This window comes from Microcaecilia unicolor, chromosome 4, assembly GCF_901765095.1.
Source record: "Microcaecilia unicolor chromosome 4, aMicUni1.1, whole genome shotgun sequence".
In the NCBI taxonomy this organism is placed as follows: Eukaryota; Metazoa; Chordata; class Amphibia; order Gymnophiona; family Siphonopidae; genus Microcaecilia; species Microcaecilia unicolor.
In genome coordinates this window covers 21,177,420-21,204,343 of record NC_044034.1, presented here as the reverse complement: position 1 = coordinate 21,204,343, position 26,924 = coordinate 21,177,420, and the positions used below count along the sequence as shown (strand labels likewise).

The following is a 26,924-nucleotide window of genomic DNA, read 5'->3' as shown; positions in this document are numbered from 1 at the left end:
CATGGACCAGAAAAGTCTTCAACGGCCTACGGGTACTCGCCATTTTCAGGTTAGCCACTGCCAACTGCGTCTCTGAAATCATAATATTCAAAGCCTGTAAGGCTTTTGTAATAAAGGTCGGGAGTTCTTCCCTATGAAACACCCTCACCGCCGAGAGATCATTATTGTCTTCTTCCACCGATTTCCTTTCCTCTAAGTCTTCCAACTTGTGTAAGGAGAGGGAAGGCATGAAAAACTTTCTGACGGCACCAGGGACAAGAGGGCTTTAAAGTCCCCCTCCAAGTTCCTGGAGGAAAAGTCCATAGTCTGCTATTTAGACAGTCATAGGAAAGCAACTGCTTGCCCTGGGATTGGTAGCATGGAGTGTTGCCACGATTTGGGATTCTGACAGGTACTTGTGACCTGGCTTGGCCACTTTTGGAAACAGGATACTGGGCTGGATGGACCTGACCCAGTATGGCTACTCTTATGTTCTTATGTGTCTCTCTCTTTAGATTTACTGGACATTTCATCTGCCTTGGATACACTGAATGATTTCCAATCTTTTCTCATGTTTGACATCTTTGGAGATAGGCCTCATCACTGGACAATGGTTCAAATTATTTTATTACCAGACAGACTTCAACGAATACAAGTAAGCAATGAATTATCTACTACTTATTTCTGTAGCGCTACTAGACGGGTACACAGCACTGTACACTGAATATGTGACAGTCCCTGCTCGACAAAGCTTACAATCTAATCAAGACAAACAGGACAACTATTACTACTACTATTACTACTATTTAGCATTTCTATAGCGCTATAAGGCATACGCAGTGCTGCACAAACATAGAAGACACAGTCCCTGCTCAAAGAGCTTACAATCTAATAGACAAAAAATAAAGTAAGCAAATCAAATCAATTAATGTTACAGGAAGGAGGAGAGGAAGGTAGGTGGAGGCGAATGGTTACAAGTGGTTACGAGTCAAAAGCAATGTTAAAGAGGTGGACTTTCAGTCTAGATTTAAAGGTGGCCAAGGATGGGGCAAGATGTAGGGGCTCAGGAAGTTTATTCCAGGCGTAGGGTGCAGCGAGACAGAAGGCGCGAAGTCTGGAGTTGGCAGTAGTGGAGAAGGGAACAGATAAGAAGGATTTATCCATGGAGCGGAGTGCACGGGAAGGGGTGTAGGGAAGGACGAGTGTGGAGAGATACTGGGGAGCAGCAGAGTGAGTACATTTATAGGTTAGTAGAAGAAGTTTGAACAGGATGCGAAAACGGATAGGGAGCCAGTGAAGCGACTTGAGGAGAGGGGTAGTATGAGTAAAGCGACCCTGGCGGAAGATGAGACAGGCAGCAGAGTTTTGAACAGATTGGAGAGAGGAGAGATGACTAAATGGGAGGCCAGCAAGAAGCAGATTGCAGTAGTCTAAACAAGAGGTGACAAGGGTGTGGATGAGGGTTTTGGTAGAGTGCTCAGAAAGAAAGGGGCGGATTTTACGGATGTTGTAAAGAAACAAAACGACAGGTCTTGGCGATCTGCTGGATATGAGCAGAGAAGGAGAGAGAAGAGTCAAAGATGACCCCAAGGTTTTGAGCTGAGGAGACAGGGAGAATGAGAGAGCCATCAACAGAAATAGAAAACGGGGGGAGCGGGGAGGTGGGTTTGGGGGGGAAAATGAGAAGCTCGGTTTTGGTCATGTTTAATTTCAGGTGGCGTTGAGACATCCAGGCAGCAATGTCAGACAAGCACGCTGAAACTTTGGTTTGGATGCAAGGTGAGATATCAGGGGTAGAAAGGTAGATTTGGGAGTCATCAGCATAGAGATGGTAGGAAAAGCCATGGGATGAGATTAATGAACCAAGGGAAGAAGTGTAGATAGAAAAGAGGAGGGGACCAAGAACAGAACCCTGAGGTACGCCGACAGGCAGAGGGATAGAAGTAGAAGAGGATCCACCAGAGTGAACACTGAAGGTGCGGAGGGAGAGGTAGGAAGAGAACCAGGAAAGGACAGAGCCCTGGAATCCAAGTGAGGACAGAATATCGAGGAGTATGCTGTGATCGACAGTGTCAAAAGCAGCGGAAAGATCACGAAGAATGAGGATGGAATAGAGACCTCTGGATTTAGCCAGTAATAGGTCATTGGAGACTTTAGTAAGCGCAGTTTTGGTTGAGAGGAGAGGGCGAAAACCAGATTGTAGTGGGTCAAGAATAGCATGTGAGGAGAGAAAATCAAGGCAGCGGTGGTGAACAGCACGCTCAAGTAATTTGGAGAGAAAAGCGAAGAGGGAGATGGGTCGGTAATTAGAGGGACAAGTAGGGTCGAGTGAAGGCTTCTTAAGGAGAGGTGTGACCACAGCATGTTTAAAGGCAGTAGGGACACAGTTGCAGTGGAAAGTGAGAGGTTGAGAATGTGACAGATAAAAGGAATAAGAGCTACTAGACGTACACAGCGCTGTACACATTATATGCAGGTACTTTCTCTGTCCCTAGAGGGCTCACAATCTAAGTTTTTGTACCTAGGGCAATGGAGGGTTAAGGGGTCCTTTTACAAAGGTGCGTTGAAAAATGGCTTGCTGTAGTGTAGGTGTGGGTTTTGGGTGCCCGACGATCCATTTTTTAGCGTGCCTGTAAAAAAAGGCCTTACCTTTTTTTTTTTTTGCAAAAATGGACATGTGGCAAAATCAAAATTGCCACGAGTCCATTTTGGGTCTGAGACCTTACTGCCAGCCATTTACCTAACAGTAAAGAATCTGGGCGGTAATGACTTACGCGTGTCAAATGCCACTTGGCGCACATCCATTACACGCGCCCGAAAATAAAAAAATATTTTTCGGACGCACACCAAAAACAAAATGACCTCAAAAGCCACACAGTAGTCGGGCGGTAATTCCAATCTAGCGAGCGTTGGGCGCATGAAAACGCTTATGCGGCTTAGTAAAAGGGTCCCTCACTGACTTGCCCAAAGTCACAAGGAGCTGCAGTGGGAATCGAACCCAGGTTGCCAGGATCAAAGCCCACTACACTAACCATTAGGCCAAATACTTAAGGTGGGAATGATAAAAGACATGGGCATGGGAATAGGAGATAGGGGTTAAAAGCAGCCTCAAAAAGGTGGGCTTTTAGCCTAGATTTGAAGACAACCAGAGCTGGAGGTTGACATACTGACTCAGGAAGTCTATTCCAGGTGTATGGTGCAGGAAGATAAAAGGCACAGAGTCTGGAGTTCACAGTGGAGGAAAAGGGTACAGACAAAAGATATCTACCCGATGAACAGAGTTCCTGGGGAGGAGTGTAGGGAAAGATATGAGTGGAGAGGTACTGAGGAGCTGCAGAGGGAACAAGAAACGGCTTTAAGTCAGGTTAAACATGGCTCAGATGTATTGCTTGCATTGTTTAATTTGACCGCCCCCATCAGACTCACTGTTCACGTGTCCTTTAGATTGTAAGCTCTTTGAGCAGGGACTGTCCTTCTATGTTAAATTGTACAGCGCTGCGTAACCCTTGTAGCACTTTAGAAATGTTAAGTAGTAGTAGTAGTAGTAATATCTACCTGTATCCCATCAGTCAAATAATTAAGAAGTTTGGTGTATCATATTAAAAAAAACCCCACAAATTATATCCAGCTCTTCCTGGATCTAATGGCTTCATCTGGATCTAATCCAGATGAAGCCATGCACACCAAGTCCGATTGTCTTCAAGCTCCTTGAAGGTCTCAGCTTGTTTTAGACTAAGTAATGAACATAAGAATAGCCATACTGGGTCAGACCAATGGTCCATCTAGCCCAGTATCCTGCTTCCAGCAACGGCCAATCCAGGATACAAGTACCTGGCAGAAACCCACTTAGCAACATTCCAGAACCTTAAAGAGTAACAAGATTCCAGAACCCCAAAGAACAGCAAGATTCCATGCAGAATCTCAAAGGAGTAGCAACATTGTACCGGACAGAAACCCAAATAGCAACATTTCATGGTACCAATCCCAGGGTAAGCCAAGGCTTCTCCCACATCCATCTCATTTTCCTCCAGGAACTTGTCCAAACCGTTTTAAAACCCAGACACGCTAACTGCTGTTACCACATCCAATTCCAGAGCTTTCACTGAGTGAAAAAATATTTCCTCCTATTTGTTTTAAAAGTACTTCCATGTAACTTCATTTGAGTGTCCCCTAGTCTTTGTACTTCTGAAAGAGTAATTTCTTTTTTAAAGGATTCACTTCTACCTGTTCTGTGCCACTCAGGATTTTGTAGATCTCAATCATATCTTCTCTTACCCGTCTCTTTTCCAAGCTGAAGAGCCCTAACCTCTTTAGCCTTTCCTCATACAAGAGAAGTTCCACCCCCCTTTATCATTTTGGTCGCACTCCTTTGAACCTTTTCTAATTCTGCTGGGTATTTTTTTTTAGATACGCGATCAGAATTGAATAAAATTGGCCTATCCAGACTGCCCATCCATACCATATCCCTTCGTTTCCCTTTGAGATCCTATGTACTTGTCCCAAGCTTCCTTAAATTCAGATACAGATACATGTTACTCCTATTATTAAGGATTCAATTTGCCTTCTCCAAATTTACTTCATTTACACTGCCATGTTCAAGGGATAAAAGGTTTAGGAGTCCTACTAGATGCTAAGCTACCTTTGAAGTCACAGATAAAAGCAGCTGCTAAAGCAGCTTTTTTGGAGTTACGGCTGGTGTAAAATCATAAGCCTTTTTTTTTTCCTTTTTATAACTCACTTTTAAGTCAGTTGTTCAGGCATTAGGACTGTCAGGAGTGGACTACTATAACTCACTTTTTTTTTTTTTTTGGGGGGAGGGGGGGGGGTCTTCCTACTTCATAGTTACTAGTAGCATAGATTATCCAGAATACAGCAGCACATCTTATTGACAGGTGTGGCTATCAAGTCCAGATCTTTCCTATTATTAGGGGGTTCCATTGGCTAATAATTGCTTATAGAACCAAAATTAAGGAAATGTCCGAGATCTTTAAATCCATTAGAGGTAGTACATCAAACTACCTGAAATACATGGTTTGTACTTTATGAGCCTATTCACTCTCCAAAATCCTCTGGAAAGGCTATGCTCTATTCTCCTTCTCCTTAATTAAAAAAGCTACATCTCTCAAGTTCACATAGTAGGTCTATTTCATCTATGGGCCCAAGGGCCCATATGTCATGATCTTGTGATGTTCTTAAATTGGCTAAACAGTTAGAAAAGGCCACAGGGAAAGCCAGAAGGATACTTGGGTGCATAGGGAGAGGAATAGCTAGCAGGAAAAAGGAGGTCATAATGCCTCTGTATAAGACTCTGGTAAGACCTCATTTAAAATACCATGTACAATTTTGGAGCCACACCTGATACAAACAGGATGGAGTCAGTCCAGATGGCGGTTACTAAATGGTCAGTGGTCATCATAAAGCATATGGGGATAGAGCTAAAGATCTCAATATGTATACGAGAGATTTAAATACCTCTGTAGTATAAAATACATAGAAGGCGAGTCTCGTTCAACTGAAAGAAAGCTCTGGAATGAGGGGGCATAGGATGAAGGTAAATAGGGACAGACTCAGGAGGAGTAACCTGAAGTACTTCTTCATGGAAAGGGTGGTAAATTCATGGAATGGTGTCTCAGTAGAGGTGATGCAGATGAAAGTTGTATGTGAATTCAAGAACGCTTGGGATAAGTATATAGGATCTCTAAGAGAGAAGAAGGAAAAGTAGGTAGCATGGATAGGCAGACTTGATAGGCCATATGGTTTTTATCTGCCTTCATTTTTCTCTGTTTCTAGAATGTGCCGCCTTTAAAACTCTAAGTAAACAGAGATGCTCTGTTTAGAAAGAAAATTAAAACCTTCTATTTGACAATGCTTATCGATGAGGTTTACAGTAATTCTTCATCAAATTGCCTTTCACTGTCTTATCTATGCTTTGTTAAATGTAATTAAACCAGTAATCTTACGTTAAGTCGCTACAGTCATGCTCTGTGGATTAGTGAGTTATAAATTTACAAAATAAATAAAAAGAACACAGTAGGAGCAGTGCATTCAAATAATTCATAATAATTCAAATAATCACTGAAGACCCATCTCTTTGATAGAGCATACCAAAAAGATCAACCCATGTGAATATGCACAACTCACCTATCTAATTTCAGAACTATTTCTTAATATCTGCTTGTATACTATTACTTTGTTTTATTATCATCATGCTGACCAAGATCCTGCAATACTAAATGCTTATTTACTAACATTCTTCCACTACTCATGATGTATTGTAAGCCACTTTGAGCCTGCAAAGAGGAGGGATACAAATGCAACAAATAAAAAAATAAAAAATATTTTTTTGCATAATTAATGTGAATATCCTGAAAACAAGACTAGACAACAGGTCCTAAAAGAACTGGGTTGAGAACATTGCTTTGTAATATAGTAAATGATGACAGATAAAGAGCAAAGAGGCCCATCTAGTCTCTAGGGATTAAGGTTGCAAAAAGTCATTACACTGCTGCTTTGAGGCAAAACACTCAATGCTTGGTCTCCATTCTGTTGCCATTTAGTATGTATATCCCAATTTTTATTTTATTTCTGTCTTCACCACCTCCTCTGTGGTAGGAGCTACAAGTGACCACCATCCTTTCCATGAAAACATATTTCTTGCCGTTGCTTCCGAGTCTACAATGGGGCTCATTTTCAAAGAAGTTAGCCTTAAAAAGTTCCATAAATTACTATATAACTGTGTAAGTCTTTGAAAACATACCTCCATATCTCCTAGTTCTACTGCTTCCTTTCCTGGAATGAGTTTGTTCATATATTAAACCTTTCAGGTATTTAAATATCCATCATGTCTCCTCTGACTCTCCTCTAGAATATACATATTTAGTTCCTTAAGTCTCTGCCTATATATCTTCTGGTACAGAGCCCACAATTTGGTTAATTTCCTCTGAACCCACCCTAGCTTCTTTCTCACTATGAAGCCTAGCATTCCTCTGGCTCTAGCCTCCACCGTATCACATTGCTCCACTGCTTTGGGATCAGACACTAATCTCTCCGAAGTCTCCCTTTTGGCCAATGTTTAACATTCTGCACTTCTCTGCATTAAACTTAACTGCCAAGCATTCAACTAGTCTAATTTTTGCAAATCACTTCTAATTTTGCTTAGTCCCTCAGGGGTATCCATTCTATTGCAGATTTTCATGTCATCTGCAAAAAGGCAAACTTCCTGCTAACCCTTCAAAGATACTGAAAAGGATTAGCTCCAGGACCAATCCTTGGAGCACTCCACTACTCACCTCTATTTTATTTTTCCCCAAATGAATTCCATTTACCATTATCCTATGTCATCGATCCACCAATTTCTAATCCATTAGGGATATACATACTGAAGATCAAAATAAGCCTGAGGACAGCAGCTCACCACCTAAAGAGATTAAGATGACTGCTCACTACCACCTGAAAATCCTGCTCGACAAACACTGGAGCATTCAGGCCCAAAGAAGCTTGAACAGCCTGCTTCTTAGATTTCCATCTCCCTTTTTCACTGGGCCCCCAATTCTCTCTCCCTTCCCTCAGCCCCTTCCCCCAACCTGAATCTTTACCTGGAGCTGAACATCAGGTAAAAACAGAATTTAATGTACACAGTGTGCCCAAGGATGCTGTACAGCTACTTGCAAACCTATCCCCATACCAATGTTCCTTCTAAGGACTGTTGACATAAGCAAAAATTTTCCATTACCCTGTGAGTACACACACACAGATGTATAAACACTCACAGGGAGGTTGGAACAATTTCATCAGCCATACTCTGCATGCTTTCCCTATTCGTTTCCCTGTAGTTTAGCTATGTTTATATCTATTCTGAATTTTACTCAGCTATTGGATGTTTAGCACAGCTTGGAGGAAACACTGATCCCCCTGTATGAGCACCATTCTAAGAAAGGAGAGACTCTGCATATAGTGCAACACCAGAGAAAGAGAAACACTGATGCATTTCCCCCCGTACTGTGCAAAATATAAAGACAGCGGACGCAAATTTAAAAAAAAAACAACATATTCCAACCACTTCATAAATTAAATACAAATTAAAAAACAAACAAATAGGAAATATGATTATACCATTTTATTGAACTAAATATATTTTACAATTAGTTTTCAGAGGCCAAAACCACCTTCCTAAAGTCGGGACAGTATACTGCTGTTATGGCATCCTGTCCTGATTGAGGAAGGAGCTTTTGGTCTCTAAACGTTAAATAAAAATGTATTAAAATTAGTCTAATAAAAAGATATCACCTTATTTCCATTTTCTATTTATATGTATTAAATGTTTAACACAGCTACAATACTTCTTTATCCTAAACTAAAAATTGTTTTCTACCTTTGTTATCTGGCCATTTTGGTTCCTAGTGTCCAGTTTCTGCTTTCATCTTCTCTTTCTCTTGCCAGGATTCCTGTCCATTTGTCAATTTCCGCTCCGCTCTCCTTCTGTTCCTTTCAGCTTTCTTCAATTTATTTTTCTGCCTCTGTCCAGATTTTATTCTTACTATCGAATTTCCTTCTTTTTACTGTGTATCTTTCTATCTCTTTTCTTCACCCTGGCTCTCCTACTACACTTCCTCTGATTTACCAGTCTCTCATTAACTATCCTCTTTCTCCCCCTATCTAGCATCTGCCCTCCTTCTCTTCCTCCCTTCTATCCAGCATCTGCCCCTTTTATTCCTCCCTTCCATCCAGACTCTGTCCCCTCTCCCCCCTTCCATCCAGCCTCTGCTCCCCCTCCCCTCTTCCATAAAGCCTCTGCTCCCCATCCCCTCTTCCATAAAGCCTCTGCTCCCACTCAATCCAGCATCTGTCTCCTTTTTGTGCACCCCCAAACACCCCTGCCTCTGCTCCTCTTCTAGACCAACAGAAGCAGCAGCAAACAAGCTACAGCCACCAAGGAGCCAGACTCTTCATTCACATGTCTGCTGGCTCTGCCCCATAACAGGAAGTGACGTTCAAAAGAGGTAGGACATCAGCTGTGCATATGGAGAGTCAGGCCATGCAGTGGCTGTAGCTAGGTTTGGTACTGCTGCTGCGGGGCTACAGAAACAGTAGCAGCAACCGGAGAGAGGTGGAAAAGGTCCTGGTATCTCTGCTGCGCAACAACTTAAGAAATAGTGCATGGCCATGCTGCCATGAAACTCAGAAAGAATATCATCCATGATAGTCCTGCCTCTTCTATTTTCAGCACCAACAAATATTTCAGCTGCAAATAGAGGATACAGTAAGACCACTATGATACTGGACAAATGCACTCTCAACTGCCCTGCATTCTGTTGCTCATGCTTCTCACTTGCTAGAGGTTTCTGGTCACCACTAGAGAGTTGCACGTGGACAGATAGCTTACCCATCCCCACTAGAATCTTACCCATCTCTACTGGAATCTTACCCATCCCCACCCGTCCCCGCAAGAATTTAATGGTACATTAAAAAAAATGTGGTCGGCTCTCTCAGTCTCTCTCTGGGTTTGAGCCACAGCACTGGAACTTGGAACACTTTGGTGCGCACATGTAAGACTTATCTCTGATTCACTGGCACTGTGTACTGAGAGGTCACCACATGCACGTGCCAATAGGTCAGATGACATCTGATGCTTGCGCCTGTATCAGAGCCGAGGTCTGCGCATTAGCCAAGGAGCAGAGACGATTAATAGTAATATAGTAGGTGACAGCAGATAAAAATCTGAACAGTCCTGTCTGCCCAGTAGTCACACTCATTATCAATTCATAATTAAATCAACAGTGAATGTGATATTATAGACTTGATTATGATCTTTCTTTGGCTTTTCTGGGACACAGACCATAAAAGCCTGTCCAGCCCTATCCTTATGTTCCAAATCCTGGAGTTGTCGTCGAAGCCCAGTCCAGCCCATTTGTCTTCTCATTTGCAGAAAAGAGTTCGTAAAAGTCTGTCCAGCACTGTCCTCATGTTCCAGCCACTGAAGTTGCTGTCTAAGACCTTTCCAGCCCATCCTAAACCAGATTTCTATATATGAGAAACAGACCATACAAGTCCACCTGGTATCCAGCCCTAGTTCATCACAGCCGGAGTTACTATCTAAGCGTTACTCGACACATCCACACACATGCAGCCATTTAAGTTTAGGTTTTTTATAACTTCCATTTTCTAATTAGAGATCCTCTGTGTTCATCCCATGCCTTTTTGAATTCTGTCACCATTTGTGTCTCTACCACCTCCTTAATAGAGACTTTCCGCATCTGTGCTGTTAAAGCGAGGAGAAGGAGACGGCACTCAAAGAACTTGGTACTCGATAAGTGAGAGGCTGGCACAAGTGCAGCATAAACTTGCACGGGAACCTCACAGGAACGACTTCCATCCCCATGGGAACCCCGCAAAACTGCTTCCGTACCCGCAGGAATCCCACAGGTTCCACAGGATTCCCGCAAACCCCGTTCCCGTGCAAGTCTCTAGCCACCACTGTCGACCATATGCTTGAAATTGTGAGCATACTTCAAGGATATACGAAAAGTAAATTTCTGAATAAAATGGTGTAGACAATTAAAAACAAACAACATAACCTAGTAATTGTGCTCTAAAAATTGTTCTACATCAGCTATTCTGATTTTCCAATCCAAAAAGCCATCTCATAGAATCTAAAAAGTACATAATCAACAATGCTCTGAAATAAGCACCTGCAGGCTAAATTTAGTCACCGACACAAGTGATTATTTAAAAGCAGTCTCATCAATGCTAAGCAACCAAGTTATGAATCAAGTCCTCTAAAATAATACTTCAGCTGCTGCCAAGTTTAGTGCATTTACATGTATTTAACTGTAATAACCACACTCCTGTGGAACCCAATCAAGTATCACAACAGAAGGTTTTAATTGATACTTATAATAATGAAGTCTGATGACAGATATGCACAGCTCTCAAGCACAAATTAAAGCGGTGTGAAACCACACATGTACAATTCATTCATTTCACCAAGCATTAGTTTCATGTACATCAAATCTGTTAGGTGATACTAAAGTTCCTCATATTTTATTTGTTACATTTGTATCCCATATTTTCCCACCTATTTGTAGGCCCAACGTGGCTTACATAGTACCGGAGAGGCGATTGCAGACTCCAGTGTAACCAAATACATAGTGAAGTTGTGCTATGATAACGTTCATGTGGTATAGCCACATAAGGGAATCGTACTTGGAAGGGTTGTATTATGTCCATTTATTATTTTGTTGTTGTTGTTGCAGAGATTGTTGGATTGGTAGGGTATGCCTTTTTAAACAGGTAAGTTTTTAGTGTTCTCCGGAAGTGTAGATGGTCGTATGTGGTTTTCAAGGCTTTTGGTAGTGCGTTCCACAGTTGTGTGCTTATGTAGGAAAAACTGGATGCGTAAGTTGATTTGTATTTGATTCCTTTGCAGCTTGGGTAGTGCAGGTTTAGGTACATTCGTGATGATTCAAATGTGTTTCTAGTTGGTAGGTTGATCAAGTCTGTCATGTATCTCGGGGCTTCACCGCAAATTATTTTGTGTACCACAGTGCAGATTTTGAAAGCAATGCGTTCTTTGATTGGGAGCCAATGTAGTTTTTCGTGGAGGGGTTTTGCGCTTTCAAATCGTGTTTTCCCGAAGATGAGCCTGGCTGCCGTGTTTTGAGCTGTCTGAAGTTTCTTTAAGATTTGTTCTTTGCATCACGCATAAATTCCATTGCAGGTTGTGAAATGTTTCCCTCGGGAAGAAATGTTTCACGCGCTTGAGTTTCCACATTGAGTGGAACATTTTCTATGTTGTGGTTTTCACTTGGCTCTGTAGAGTTAAGTTGCGGTCCAATGTGAAGGATTTTCAGGCTGTCTGTGATAGGGAGTGTGTTGATGATTGTGGGGTTGTTTGTGCTGTGTTGGGATGAGATGACGAGACAATGTGTTTTTTCTTTGTTGAGTTTTAGCTGAAATGCGTTTACCTAAGAGTTCATGATATTAAAGTTGGTCTTGATTTCTTTGGTTATTTCTGTCAGATTAGATTTGTACGGAATGCATATTCTGACATGTCTGCATAGATGAAAGGGTTAAGTCCTTGGTTGGTTAAGGTCTTGGCTAGAGGGGTCATCATTAGGTTGAAGAGGATTGGTGATAGCGGTGATCCTTGTGGTACTCAGCAGTCTGCATTCCAAGGTGATGATATGTTTGAGTTTGATTTTACTTGATAGGTTCTAGTGGTTAGGAAACCTTTGATCCAGCTAAATATGTCACCACCAATCCCAAACTTATCTAGTAATCTTATTAATATATTATGGTTTTACCATGTCAAATGCACTTAGACATGTCAAATTGGAGGAGGAGGAGTATGTTTTTTCCTGTTGCAATTTCCTGCTTCAATTTGGCTAGTAGAGTGATTAGTACTGTTTCTGTGCTGTGTAAGGGCCAAAAACCTGACTGTGATTCATCTAGTATTGAGAATTTTGTGTATGTAGTCTGTGAGTTGTTTGACTACTACATTTTCCATCAGTTTGACTGACAACGGGATGGATGCTACTGGACGATAATTAGAGATTTCATTTGTTTTTTTTCGTGGAGTCTTTTGGTATCGGGGTGAGTAGTATATTGCCATTTTCTTTAGGGAAAAGGCCTAGCTGAAACGTAGTTTAAGTGAGATGTGAGGTCGGCTATGTAGCATTCAGGGGCGGATTTCATTAGGTAGTTGGGGCAGGTATCTAGTTTTCAGTGGGTGTTGGAGAACCTGCTGATCGCCTATGCTACTCTATCAGTGGTAAGGAGGGTGAAGTTTAACGAAGTTCGTTCGGCCGGGTATTCTCCAGTGGTTGGGTCCAGTTCGTTAAGGAAGTTCTTAAACACAGATATAAATACCAGTAAAACACTCCTAACCATTCATTGTCTCACCCTACTCTTACACACAAACACAACCCACAACCCAGATAACAACAACCCCATAACTCACAAATCACACAGCACTCACATACACACAATGCCCACCCTAAAGAACATCCATAACAGCCCACCCACAATACATCAACCCTATGTTCAACCTATCAACAACTCACCAAACCAAAGACACATTAACCAACCAAAAGGAAAAATCTCCGGATATGAACACCACCAACAAAAAGAGGAAAACAACAACAACAAATTCAACCACCGAACAGACAACTAATAAAATAAACACATCGACCCCCCCCCCCCCCCCCCAATAGAACCATACCACTCAATCCAACTAGGATACATCAATGCAAGATCAGCAGTAAGCAACTCAGTAGATATACTAGACTGGATCACCACAGATAATTTAGACCTTCTATTTATCACAGAAACCTGGTTCCATAACCCCACAGACCCCGCCATCTTAGAAACATGCCCACCAGAATACAAAATCACCCACTGGACAAGAAATGGAAAAAGAGGGGGCGGAATAGCCATAATTTACAAACCCGAATTCATCATCACAATCACAGGTGAATCTACCTCACCACAACTTGAAATTGCATCGACAAGAATTAATCATCCAAACCTAATAGGACACCTTAACACAATCCTATTCTACAGGCCACCAGGAAAATGGCAAGACTCCCAAACACAACTCATGGACTTCATCTCGAACACCTGTGTATCTGCCTCAAACATCCTTATAATAGGAGACATCAACCTACACCTTGAAGACGACACCTCACCAGGCACACGAGAATGCAAAGAATTCTTAAAACTCTGGGATCTGCACGCAACCAACACACAAAAAAGGACACACACTAGACATCATAACAAACAAATTCGACTCGGACTCAACTATCATACTTACTGACACAAGATGGACACCTACATTATGGTCAGACCACCATAAAGCAAATGTCTCTCTCTACTGGCGAAAAACACACAAACACAATCAATAAACGTGAGCGAACAACATACACCACGAGAGGAAAAATAGACCCCACAACATTCTGGCAACAGATCTACCAGAACGAATGGTCAACAAATGCTGACACCATCCAATTCCTCCAAGAATGGGACAATTTATGTACAACATTAGACAAAATCGCCCCAATCCAAACCAGAACATCACACAGGAAAAAATCAAACCCATGGTTCACCGAAGAGCTGAAAAAACTTAAAACACAAGTCAGGAAACTAGAACGCGCATGGAACAAAAAGAGAGATGAACAAACACTAAATGCCTGGAAATTACTTCGGAGGAAATACAAATATACCATAAAACAGACAAAGACTACATTACAAAACAATAATAGGACCAAACTACAAAGACACACAAACTCTTCTACCTTGTGAACAAACTGTTAGACACCACACCAGTTACAAACAACGGCAAAGACATACCAGATGTTGACAATCTTGCGAAATACTTCAAGGAAAAAATTATACAATTACGACTTAAAATACCCGCCAGCCCTATTGAATACGCCACACTTCTAGATTGTCTAGACCCAGAAGACGGAACATACCCAGCAGACAGAACCTGGACCGAATTCGAACTACTATCAGAAGACCTCATCTCTGAAACACTTAAAAGATTTGCCGAATCCCACTGCAAACTAGACATATGCCCAAACAACCTCATGAAATCTGCTCCTCAACAATTCATAATAGACCTAACGAACCACGTAAACTTCATGCTACAAAACGGACTTTTCCCAAAAGAAAAAGGAAAAATTTTACTCACCCCAATACCCAAAGATACAAAGAAAAGCACAAGCGAAATAACCAATTACAGACCAGTAGCATCCATACCACTAATAACCAAAATAACCGAAGGAATGGTAACTAAACAACTCACAAACTATCTAAACAAACACTCAATACTGCATGATGCCCAATCCGGATTCCGGTCGAATATAGAAATGCTAAATAGTAGTAGTAGAATCACAGCACAGAAACAGTATTAATTACCCATATGACTAAATTTAAACAAATGATTGCAACCTGCAACAATATACTCCTCCTACAATTTGACATGTCAAGTGCCTTCGATATGGTTGACCACGGAATCCTATTACACATACTTGAATACTTTGGCATTGGAGGAAATGTCCTAAACTGGTTCAAGGGGTTCCTAACCCAGCGGTCATATCAAGTCACATCAAATTCAACCACGTCTACTGCATTGACACCTGAATGTGGAGTACCACAAGGATCATCCCTCTCACCAACCATTTTCAACCTAATGATGATCCCCTTGGCAAAACTCCTATCAAACCATAACCTCAACCCATATATATACGCCAATGATATAACAATATACATCCCTTTCAAACAAGACATCAAAGAAATCTTCAATGAAATCAACCAAAGTCTACACATCATGAACACCTGGGTAGATGCATTTCGTTTGTAACTAAATGCAGAAAAAACTCAATGCCTGATACTCACCTCCCAATACAACACGAATGAATTTACCGCTATAAACACGCCAAAACTAAACCTTCCAATCTCAGAAACGTTAAAAATCCTTGGAGTCACTATCGACCGCCACCTAACACTCGAAACTCATGCAAACAACACAACCAAAAAGATGTTCTACTGCATATGGAAACTGAAAAGACTAAGACCATTCTTCCCAAGATCCGTCTTTCGCAGCCTAGTGCAATCCCTCGTACTCAGCCATCTGGATTACTGCAACTCACTATACGCAGGTTGCAAAGAGCATATACTGAGGAAACTTCAAACAGCCCAGAATACAGCAGCCAGACTCATCTTCGGAAAACCAAAATATGAAAGTACAAAACCCTTACGAGAGAAGCTACACTGGCTTCCACTCAAGGAACGCATTACTTTTAAAGTATGCACATTAGTCCACAAATCATTTACAGTGAAGCCCCAGCCTACATGTATGAGTTAATAGACTTACCACCCAGAAACGCTAAAAGATCATCCCGAACTTTCCTCAACCTCCACTTCCCTAATTGCAAGGGCTTGAAATACAAGACGCTGCACGCGTCAACCTTTTCTTACATGAGCACGCAGTTCTGGAATACACTGCCGCGCAACCTGAAAACGATCTACGAGCAAGTCACCTTCCGCAAACTATCCCTCTTTTTGATAAAATTTACGGAAAGAACCAAAACACAAAGTCCACACTCACTGTTCAGTAATGCATCAATACATCCACCTCTGAACTCTCATCCCCCGTAATCTCACCTCACTTATACCTTTACTCACAGAAAAATGTATACCATATGTCTTCTTGTTATTATAAATTGCCCTTTTAGCTTCCCGTTGTCTCCTTCCAATGTTTCACGGTTCTTTTCCATTGTTATATTCCTTAACGATACTTTGATTTTGTCTCGCATAACTCTTCACAATGTAATCCATAACCGAGTTGTAACAAATTGTATTTCCATCATTCATAATGTATTGTAAGCCACACTGAGCCCGCAAAAAGGTGGGAAAATGTTGGCTACAAATGCAATAAAATAAATAAATAAATGTCAATGTTGTCCTGGGGTAATGTGTTGCGTAGATCTGCAGATGGGATGTCTGTGTTTGAAGTGGTGACTAGGTTGGTATCTAGAAGTTTGTTCACGATTTGGTATAATTTCTTCATGTCTTTGTAGTCTGTCCCTATTTTAGTTTTATAGTATGGTCTTTTGGTTTGTCGTATTGCGTATTTGTATTTTCTTTGTGATTGTTTCCATGTGTTGGGTGTGTGTTCATCCTTTATTTTTTTCCATATTCAATCAAGACTTGATTTTTCACATGTACCAGGAAAAAAAACACACGCTGATCCCCCTTTTTGAATGTAGTGCACAATACCTGGATTGAATGAACAGCAAGTTCCCAAAGAACTTTGAAATCCGAAACGGGGCTCTGTTGAACCTATCTGTCCACTTTGAAACATCTTTTCAACCTAACTAAAATATTTTGACTTGAATTTGGAATTTGTATAGAGAGCACTGTATTGTGTCAATTGATTTTGATTTTGAGATCAGGTACATTCATCTATTCTGCAGAGATTTATTGAAATTCTTTATATTATTCTTTACACTTGCTTTGCACAATACTCAGAATTACAGAGCCTGTGATGTTATGAGTAATGGGAGCATATGATGGCCCCTGAGAAAAGCATTGGCCATTAAATCAATTCATCTTCGCTGAATACCACAGAATAAACTGACGGCTCCTCACTTTTTCACAGAATTATGTGGTATTGCAATATATATAGTTTCAGCATTTTGGAATAATCTCACAAATATACAAAATTCAGTAGACGCTCTTATTGTATTAGTGTTCAATATTTTGTGATAGAGGTAAGCAGAGTGGTTACCAATTAAAATTCTAACACATTAGGATTTAAATTTCACAACCTCGTTCTTCTGCTAGCACTCCACAGCCCTAGCCAAGTCAGTTGATTCCTCTGTGCCTTAGTTTATCCAACTATAACCGATTAACACCCTCACTATTCCTTATTCATATTTAAGTGATCATAAAATTCAGACATCACAGTGGCTAAACAACATCATCGTTGATACAAATTATTAAGAAGAGATTCAGAAACAGAACAGAAAACCTGTGTCATGATAACTTCACTGTGACATTGTCAATAGCATGTGTTCTGGTTAATACATTTTAAAAAGGACATAGTGTAAAGCATTTTCCAAGTGTAAGGTATGTTTTACACACAGAAAAGTTGCTTAAATATAACAGGTGTTCTCAGTAGACAGTAGGATTGACCAGCATGGTTGGGGGAGGGGGATGTTATCCAACAGCACAAGAGAAAGAACAACTCTCTCAGAGCTACTGTAAAGTTCTCAGCATATATCTCTTCCTCATATGCATCAGTCCCCTTAGTTTACAACTAAGAATCAGGAAAGCAGATGGGATTCTATGCCTGATTAAGCAACTTGTTACTCTCCTCAAGCAGGATTGAATCAGGCACACACGCAGGTGACTCCCAAGCTCAGGGTTGTTTCAGTATCAGCGGTTATTGTTCTGGTCTTAAAAAGAAACCTATTCTAAATTGATTCAAGAGATGAACAGTTCATAACGAGATTGTTCTGTATTGCAGGACAAAATGCAGTTTCTGACTGACGACTGGTCCAAACAGTAGTGTGAAGTGAAGGTATGGTTTGGGGAACAAGTAGTTGCTTTGCAGACTCTAATGAAGCAACATTTAAAGAACTGAAACACCACCTGTTGCTTTGATGTGGCGAGGGGAATACTTGCTTGGTCATAATAAAAACTGAACATATGATGCTATTCTACACTCTACCTCTACTACTACTAGAATACACAGAATTGTGGTTGCTGTGTTGGATACGTAGAAATAAGGGTCAACAAGTAAGTTATAAACACGGACCTATAGACAGTATCTCTCTGTCCCACAACCAATATAAGGCCTTTGAACTGTAAAGTATTACTATTGCATCACCTCTAACCCCAACCCCTTTAGCTGCAATGACATATGCAAACAGCCTACATAAACCCAGTGTAACTACATTGTTTATTCACACACCTGATGAAGAGAGGGAAGTCTCAAAAGCTTGTTAAAAAAGGTATCAACTACAACTCGTATGTTGACCCTTACTTCCACTGGAATACCAAAGTCTGCTGGAGTTAAAGGAGACAAAAATCTGCACAGACTATTTGAAGGACCCCATCCTTTTCAGGTAATAAATGAGCTTGTTTCAATCCAAAGTACGTAGAGCGTTTCCTCATGCTTGTGAATGAGAATTAGAACAGAAGGAAGGCAATACTATTTCCTCATGAATGTGAGAAGGTAAGATGTTTAGGATGGGTCTTTAAGATTACCTTATGTCTAAATTGTGTGTAAGGCTCATGAGTAACTAAGACTTAAAAGTTCAATGATTTTTTTTTTCTGGTAGCAGTTGCTTCAACTAGAAGAGATCTTTCCATGTTAAATGCTGAAATGATGATTTCATAAGAGAAGAAACCTAGGTATTCAGGGTCCCATGGAACTGGTTACTTTTAGATTGGAGCATTAAACTGAAGAATTTTTGCTGTGAAATTGGATTCAGTAGGATACTGAGAAGCTGGATCCCAATCTATGAGTACATGATAGGTTGGTAGGGCCCTAAGGTGCACTCCAACAGAAGATATCTGCAGTACTAACTGGTAGAAATGGTACAGATTTTGAACTACGATAATCAGTGGACATCAGAAAGAACCTTGAACTTGTGCAAAATAACCCTTCTGGTGGATGGTTTTCTGGCTGTCGTAAAAAGCAAAGATACTTACCTGTAGCAGGTAAACTCCAAGGACAGCAGGCCTTATATTCTCACATGCAGGTAATGTAAGTCTGTGTTGCTGGTCCGGAGCTTGTAACAAGCTTATAATAGGTCTTTGCGCGAGAGACGCACTCCACTGAGAAAGAACAAGTGCCTTCCTGCCCGCTGTGAGAATGGATCTTGCAATGGCAAGGGCAAAAAAGTAATTAACCTGAAACCATATACAATCTTACTAAAAGTGCAGCCTGGAACAGAACAAAACGGGCCTAGGAGGGTGGAGTTGACCCCAAACAAATTCTGCAGAACTGTCTGTCCAAACTGACTGTTGCGTCAGGTATCCCGCTCAAGGCAGTAACAAGGTGTGAATGTGTGGACTGAAGACCATGTCACAGCCCTGCAAATTTCTTCAGTGGAGGCTGACCTCAAGTGGAATATGGACATAAGTGAAAGAAATGCAATCTGCCAGTCAATTGGAAATGGTGCCTTTCCTGATGGCGACCCCCATCCTATTGAGAAGAGAAGAAACAAAAAGTTGGGTGGACTGTCTATAGGGTGCAGTCCACTCCAAGTAAAAAGCCAATGCTCGCTTATAGTCCAAAGTGTGCAGTGTGCTTTCACCAGGATTGGCATGAGGTCAGGAAAAGAATGTCGGCAAGACAATCGACTAGTTCAGATGGAACTCCAACACAACCTTAGGAAGGAACTTAGGGTATGTGGGGAGGACTACTCTGTTATGATGGAACTTCATATAAGGTGCATCCACCACTAAGGTCTGAAGTTCACCGACCCTGCGAGATGAAGTAACTGCCACCAAGAAAATGACCTTCCAGATCAAGTACTTCAGATGACAAGAATGCAGTGGCTCAAAAGGACTTTCATCAGCTGGGTGAAGACGACATTGAGATCCCATGACACAGGAGGAGGTTTGACAGGGGGCTTTGTCAACAGCAATCCTCTCATGAAGAGAATAGAGGCTGTCCAGAGATGGGCTTACCATCTACACATTGATTAAGCACTAACTGCACTGAGGTGAACCCTTACAGAATTGGCCTTGAGCCCACACTCGGAGAGGTGCAGAGGTATTCAAGCAGAGTCTGTTTAGGACAGGAAATAGGATCGAGAGCCTTGCCCTCACACCAGATGGCAAACCTCCTTCATTTAAAAGAGTAACATCCCTTGGGGGTAAAAGAATGGGGGAATAATCAATAAAGTTTGACCCTGTTTAACTGTTGGGTGGTTTACGCACTGTACGATGTAACCGGTCTGTAATACTACCATTTTTATTGTGATGTATCATATCTGGAGGTGTTAATAAAATAGTTGAAACATAAAAGAGTAACATCCCTTAGTGGAATCTTTCCTGGAAGCCAGCAAGACTTTGGAGACAGCCTCAGGAAGATGCAAGGAAGAAAATTCTAGGCTCTCAACATCCAGGCCGTGAGGGCCAGAGACCAGAGGTTGGGATGCAGAAAAGATCCCTCTTTCTGCGTGATGAGGAACAGAAAATGATCCAATCTCCATGGTTCCTCGTAGGATAACTCCAGGAGAGGACCAGATCTTTCAGGTCCAGTAGGGAGCAATCAAGATCATGGTCCTGCAGTCTTGCTTGAGTTTAAGCAAAGTCTTCTCCACAAGAGGAATAGGAGGATAGCATACAGAAGTCCTGTCCCCCAGTGAAGGAGAAAGGCATCCGACGTAAGCCTGTCATGGGTCTGAAGCTTGGAACAGAACTGAAAGTTTGTGATTGGACTGAGTGGCAAAGAGATCCACTGAGGGGGTGCTCCATGCTCTCAAGATCTCATGGGCATCGCCCATGCTGAGGGCTCGTGCGGTTGCATGACCCTTCTCAGTCTGTGGGCCAGGCTGTTGAATTTGTCCACCATGTGTCCACCAGCTCCTTCTTCAAGTATTCCCCCATTTTACTACAACCAGTATGTCTTAAATCCAGTACTTTGAATTCTGTGTGTCGGCATTCTGCTTTTGCTCTTACATCAAACCATATCATGTAATGATCACTATTAACTAGGTGGGCACCTACACAGACATTGGAAACACTTCCTCCATTTGTGAGCTCTAGATCCAACGTCGATCCTTCCCTCGTGGGTTCCGTCACCAGTTGTCTGAACAAGGCACTTTGACAGGTATCTACGATCGCTCTACTTCTTTCCAATTCTGCCAATGGGACATTCCAATCCACATCAGGTAAGTTGAAATCTCCCAACAACAGCACCTCCCCTTTCATACCTGGTCCTTGTCTAGCTTCTCCATTTGTGCTGGAGGTCTGTAACACCCGTGTAGATACAAGTTCCATTTTCTCTTCCCAGGATGACCCATATAGCTTCTTCCTTTCCCCAGGTACCCCACATTTCAGCTAATCTGATATTGTTTTTCACAAACACCATTCCTCCATCTCTTCAGCCCTCCTTATCCCTTCTAAAAAGATTATAAAAGATTAAGGTGATGTTTATAGAATTCGGCCCAAAGTCCACAGTAATTACTTTTTTAAAAAATGTTTGCGGAGAGCATGCCAGGGGCAGAGAATGGACTAATCAGCCAGTGCGCTATCATTTCCGCCACACTAAATGTGGAAGCTCTTAGTGCCTCCTAAACAGGAGGCAGCAAGTGGTCCCATATTAATGCTGTCAAATAGCAGCACATTAAAGCTAACATCAGCACATGGCCATATATTCAGGAAATAGAATAAAAGCACTTTTTGACAGCTCCGCTATAAATGAGTTTAGCACACAGGAAAGGCCCACATAAGGATGTGCTAAGGGAAAATTAGGTTCTTACCTTGGTAATTTTCTTTCCTTTAGTCATAGCAGATGAATCCATTACGAGTGGGTTGTGTCCATCAACCAGCAGGGGGAGATAGAGAGCACTGAAAAACCATAGTGCCTTTTGGCCAGCTAGCTCCATCTGCCTCTTCAATATTTGAAGCTTCCAAAGCAGTGTTACATCGCAAAGCATAATAACATGAACTTTCCTCACAGCGGATGAACGTCCCAAAACTGGAGCTATAATTCAAAGGAGGGAATGAACTCATCCTCCTGTAACTGAACAGAAATCCTGAAGACTGTTTTCCAACTTCTCCCAATGAGGGAACATATCTACAGGAAAAAGCTGAACAAAAAAGGAACATCCTATATAATAAAACGCACCTCCAACATTCTGAAGCTGACTGCATGGATGAGGCATTCCTGCTCTTTGCATCCATCTCCTGAATTGACATCACGTACTTCCGGGTTTGTCACAAGCAGAAGTGACCAACCACAAGAGGTTTCTCAGCTTCAGAATGTTGGAGGTGCATTCTATTAAATAGGATTGGTCAGTTCCTTGAAGCACAGCCAGAGCTCAGCATCCTGCACAGTAACGCTCAGACACCAGAGAGAGGGGGGGGGCATCTCTGTCACACACACAATCTTCTCTCTCACAGTCAGTGTCTTTCTCTCTCTCACACACTCTATGTCTCACACTGTATCACATTCACTCTCTATGTGTCACCCAGTCACTCACACACTCTCTTGGTCTCATACACTCAGTCTCACAGAGAGTCTGTGTCTCACACATACTCTCTCTCTTGCACACACTGTATCTGTGTGAAACTCTCTCTCACACTGTGTCTCACATACGCACTTGCACACACTCTCATTATCACACACACACTCGCACCCAGACTCACTCTCTCACACACACACACACTCGCACATTCACTGTCTCTCTCACACCGTGTCACTCTCACATACACTCTCTCAAACATACACACTCCAAGGAAAACCTTGCTAGCGCCCATTTCATTTGTGTCAGAAACGGGTCTTTTTTTACTAGTAAATCACATAATGAACCACTGAGGGAGGGCTCATGGATTCATCTGCTATGACTAAAGGAAAGAAAATTACCAAGGTAAGAACCTAATTTTCCCTTCCTTGTCATCAAGCAGATGAATCCATTACGAGTGGTATGTATCAAAGCAATCCCTAGATAGGGTGGGAACATGCCACACCACGTGCCAGCACTTGTGCTCCAAAATGAGCGTCTCTCCTGGCAGCCACATCCAGCCTGTAATGTTGGGCAAACGAGAGCTTAGAAGTCCAAGTAGCTGCACTGCATATCTCTTGAAGAGAGAGTGCTCCAGTTTCAGCCCAAGAAGAGGAAATTGCTCTTGTGGAATGTGCCTTACAGGCTTCAGGTGGAGGCCGGCCAGATAGCAGATATGCTGAAAAGATAGTTTCTTTGAGCCAACGGGCTATAGTGGCCTTAGACGCTGGAAACCCTCTGCGTGGACCTGACAAAAGAACAAAAAGATGGTCAGAGGTCCTGAAGGCATTTGACATGCGCAGATATTGCAACAGAGCCCTTCGCACATCAAGAAGGTGCAACTGCCCATAGGCTTCTGGAAACTCCTCTTTAGAAAAGGAGGGCAGGAAAATAGGCTGGTTTAAGTGAAACGCTGAAACCACCTTAGGCATGAAGGAAGGCACCGTACATACCATTACTCCGGACTCTGAGAACTGCAGAAATGGGTCTCGACAGGACAGCGCCTGGAGCTCAGATACCTGTCTCACCAATGTCATGGCCACCAAAAAGACTGTCTTTAAGGTCACATCCTTCTCCGAAGCTTGCCTGAGTGGCTCGAAGGGCAAACACTGAAGGGCCTTTAAAACTAACCCCAGGTTCCAGGCCGGACACGGAGCCCGCACGGGAGGACGGAGCCGAAGCACCCCTCTAAGAAACAATGTCACACCCGGGCAAGCAGCCAGAGAGAGGCCAGCGACTTTCCCTCGAAAACATGCTAAGGCTGCCACTTGAACACGCAGGGAATTATAGGCCAAGCCTTTTTTGTAAACCATCCTGCAAAAAGTCAAGTATCGGCGAGACAGAAGCCCACATGGGTGTAATCGCTTTAGAAGCACACCAAGCCTCAAATTGGCGCCAAATCCTGGCAGAAACCACGGAAGTGGAATGCTTGCAGGCCTGTAAGAGAGTGGAAATGACTTTACTGGAATATCCCTTGTCTCTCAATTGCGCCCTCTCAATAGCCATGCTGTAAGACCAAAGCGGCAGGCGTCCTCCATGGTCACCGGGCCCTGTGACAACAGGTTCGGTACTAGAGGTAATGGCAGGGGATCTTCTACCAGCATCCGCCGGAGGTCCGCATACCACGGCCTCCTGGGCCAATCCAGGGCAATGAGAACCAGTTCTCCTTGGTGGAGCCGAATCTGCAGGAGTACTCGCCCTATCAAGGGCCACGGAGGGAACACATACAGGAGGCCCTGAGGCTAGGGTTGAGCCAAGGCATCCAACCCTGCCGAGCGAGGATCTCTCCGTCTGCTGTAGAAGCACGGGACTTTGGCATTTATTCTTGACGCCATAAGATCCATTACGGGCTTTTCCCATTTGGCACATATCTGCAGGAATACTTCGTCTGCAAGTTCCCACTCCGCTGGGTCGATCTGATTCCTGCTTAGATAATCGCCTTGCACGTTGCTCTGACCTGCAATATGAGCTGCTGACTGAAACTGCAGATGAAGCTCGGCCCAGTGGCAAATCTGCGCTGCTAGTGCTATGCACTAAGTGCCTCCTTGGCGATTTATGTAGGCCACTGCTGTCGTGTTGTCAGACATCACTCGGCCAGCCAATCCTTCCAGGATCAATTGAAAGGCCAGAAGCGCCTGGAAAATCGCTTTCAACTCCAAGCGATTGATGGACCACTCCGACTCCTCGGGTGTCCAAAGACCCTGGGCAAGCCTTCCCCGGCAATGTGCACCCAAGCCCTTCAGGCTGGCATCTGTTACCACCAGGCACCAATCAGGGAGCGCTAGTGGCATTCCTCGCCGTAGCATGCTGTCAGAGCCACCACTCCATACTGAGCCAGGCCGCAGGGAGCCACGTGAGTCTGCATTGATAATCCTGAGAAATTGGAGACCATCGTTGAAGCAGGGAACACTGCAGAGGTCTCAGGTGCGCTCTCGCCCATGGCACCACTTCCAAAGTGGCCGTCATCGACCCCAACAGCTGGACAATGTTCCAAGCTTGCGGGCGAGGCATCCTCAGGAGCAGACGGACCTGGTTCTGAAGCTTGCACCGCGCCTTTGCTTGGGTAGGAAGACCATCCCCGAGGCTGTGTCGAACCGGACCCCCAAATATTCTAGAGATTGAGAGGGGGTCAGGTGACTTTTGGCTATATTGACGACCAAGCCCAGAGATTGCAGTACTGAGACCACTCTGGCTGTAACCTGATGAGCCAGTCGTCTAGGTACGGGTGAACCCGGATACCCTCTCGCCTGAGAAAAGCAGCTACTACCACCATTACCTTGGAAAAGGTTTGGGGAGATGTGGCGAGGCCAAAAGGCAAGGCCCAAAACTGGAAATGTTTTCCCATCACCGCAAAACACAGAAACCTCTGCTGCGGGGGCCAAATTGGTATGTGCAAGTAAGCTTCTTTCAGGTTCAGAGACGTGAGAAACTCTCCTGGCTGTACCGTCGCTATGACGGAGCGCAGGGTTTCCATGTGAAAATGTCCCACGTTCAGAGACTTGTTGACTTGTTTTAAGTCTAGGATAGGCCGAAAAGACCCTCCTTTTCGCGGCACCACAAAGTAAATGGAGTAACGGCCAGAGCCGCATTCGGCGGGAGGCACGGGGGAAACCGCCCCAATGTGAATCAAGCCTTGCAAGGTCTCCTCTACCGCCGCCTGTTTGGCGGCAGAACCACATCGGGACTCCACACACACATCTCTTATCGGGGCACTGAATTCTATTCTGTAGCCTTCTCTGATCAGGTTCAAGACCCACTGATCTGAGGTAATCTTGGCCCACTCCTCTAGAAAGAGGGAAAGTCGTCCTCCTACCACAGGAATCGAGGAAGGGGCTGGCGCACCATCATTGAGAGGGTCGCCCTTGAACTCCAGGTCTTGAGCATGCTGCTGCGGAACGTTTGTCCGAGCGAAAGGAGTTCCTCTGCTGAAAACGGGCACGCGAAGTGAACCCAGCAGAACGCCCCGGGCGGTAACGTCTAGCTTCACGGAAGCGAGGTCTGGAAGAGGAGGGAACTGCCTGACCCTTGGAAGAAGGCCGCAGCCTATCCTCGGGTAAGCGCTGGGGTTTGGCATCCCCCAGGCCTTTCACAATTTTCTCCAACTGCTCACCAAACAGGAGAAGGCCTTGAAAGGACAACTTCACCAACCTTTGCTTAGAGGCCATGTCAGCTGCCCAATGCCGTAGCCAGAGAAGACGGCGAGCCGCCACCGCTACAGCCATCTGTTTAGCCGAAGCTCTGACCAGATCATAAAGGACGTCAGCCAAAAATAACAAGGACGACTATCCGCGGTGCCACCTCCGTAAGGGCTCCGCTTTATTTCCGGGCTGTTCCACTGCCTGTTGTAACCAAGCGAGGCAGGTTCGGGCAGGGTAGCAGCTGCATGCAGACGCCTGTAAGGATAGGCCTGAAATTTCAAAGGACTGTTTCATAGCTGCCTCCAGGCGACGGTCCTGCATGTCCTTCAGGGCAACTCCTCCTTTCACTGGGAGGGTAGTTTTCTTTGTCACAGCCGTGACTAGGGCATCCACTTTAGGCACTGCTAGGCGCGCCAAATGCTCCTCACTTAGAGCATAGCCCTGGTGACTTTCAAAGGCCCCTCGGGGTCAGCCCATTGAGCCGTGATAAGCTCTTGGATGGAGTCATGCAAAGGAAAGGCTCGAGCAGGCTTCTTAGTACTTGCCATCCTCGGATTAT

The 26,924-nt window shown here is 43.4% G+C and overlaps 1 long non-coding RNA gene across 2 annotated transcripts in view; it reads right to left on the bottom strand.

Moving 5' to 3' along the window:
• LOC115467835 overlaps positions 1 to 26,924 on the bottom strand; it is a 197,749-nt gene that overhangs the window by 155,016 nt on the left and 15,809 nt on the right. The window lies entirely within an intron of this gene.